Consider the following 1,254-nt stretch of genomic DNA (forward strand, 5'->3'; position numbering starts at 1 on the left):
GTGGTAGAGCCAAGAAAAAAAAAATGATTTTTGGGAGAGAACACCGAAACACTCCTGTAACTGAATGTAACACAGGACCAGAGCTTTGTTACTCAAAGTATGACCTGCAGACTAGAACCTGCAGCTTCACAGTGCTCAGGATCTTGTTAGCAATGCAGAGTCTTAGAGCCCAAGAGACATTCAATTGGAATTTTCCTTGAATTGGAATTCCTGGTGATTTGTATGCACAATGAAATTGGAGAGATGCTGGTGTAAATGAGTTTTCTCACCGCCTAACTGTTAACATTTGGGGAAGGATAAACACTTGTGTTGAGTGTAATCCATGTGTTGTGAGTGTTTAGCAGCATCCTATCTTACAATGACAAATAAGACCAGGAGCAAAACCATCTCGGCTTGAGAAACACTACCCAAAGTCTGAGAACTGGAACCATGCTGATAAAATTGCATTTAAGATTCCATCCCTAAACTGGTTTGTAATGTTCAGCAGAACATTAAATGCCTCTCAGACTCATTTCTGAAATGGTAAATGGAGTTATAATAGTATTACTCCACAGAAGGAACTTCTCTAAAAATTAAATCAGATCATCCCTATAATGTACTAAGATAATGAAGTGAAGTGAAAGTTGCTCACACGTGTCTGATCTTTGCGACCCCATAGACTATACAGTCCATGGAATTCTCCAGGCCAGAAGGCCAGAATACTGGAGTGGGTAGCCTTTCCCTTCTCCAGGGGATCTTCCCAACCCAGGGATGGAACCGAGGTCTCCCACATTGCAAGTGGACTCTTTACCAGCTGAGCCACAAAAGAAGCGAGAAGGGAACTAAGATAGATAATGGTAACTTAAAAATCTAAACATATCTCATAATTTACAAACATTTTATAATAAGGAGCAAAATGACAGCTCTTTCTTTATATATAAGTGTAAAATGCCAATTGGTTTTAGCAAAGGTGTCAGGGAGCCAAGGAGTGCACTGTCCAATGTTTGACATTAAAAGAACAAAGTTGTCCCTCCTATGATGAACTGAATAATAAATTACTCAACTATAAAAAGGAATGCATTTGAGCCAGTTAAATGAAAAGGGAAAACCTCTAGACCATTCAGATATGACCTAAACCAAATTCCTAACGATTATACAGTAGAAGTGAGAAATAGATTTAAGAGACTAGATTTGATAGACAGAATGCCTGATGAACTATGGATGGAGGTTCGTGACATTGTACAGGAGACAGGGAGCAAGACCATCCCCAAGAAA

The sequence above is a fragment of the Bison bison genome, unplaced genomic scaffold, assembly GCF_000754665.1.
Source record: "Bison bison bison isolate TAMUID 2011002044 unplaced genomic scaffold, Bison_UMD1.0 scf7180017864386, whole genome shotgun sequence".
Lineage (NCBI taxonomy): Eukaryota > Metazoa > Chordata > Mammalia > Artiodactyla > Bovidae > Bison > Bison bison.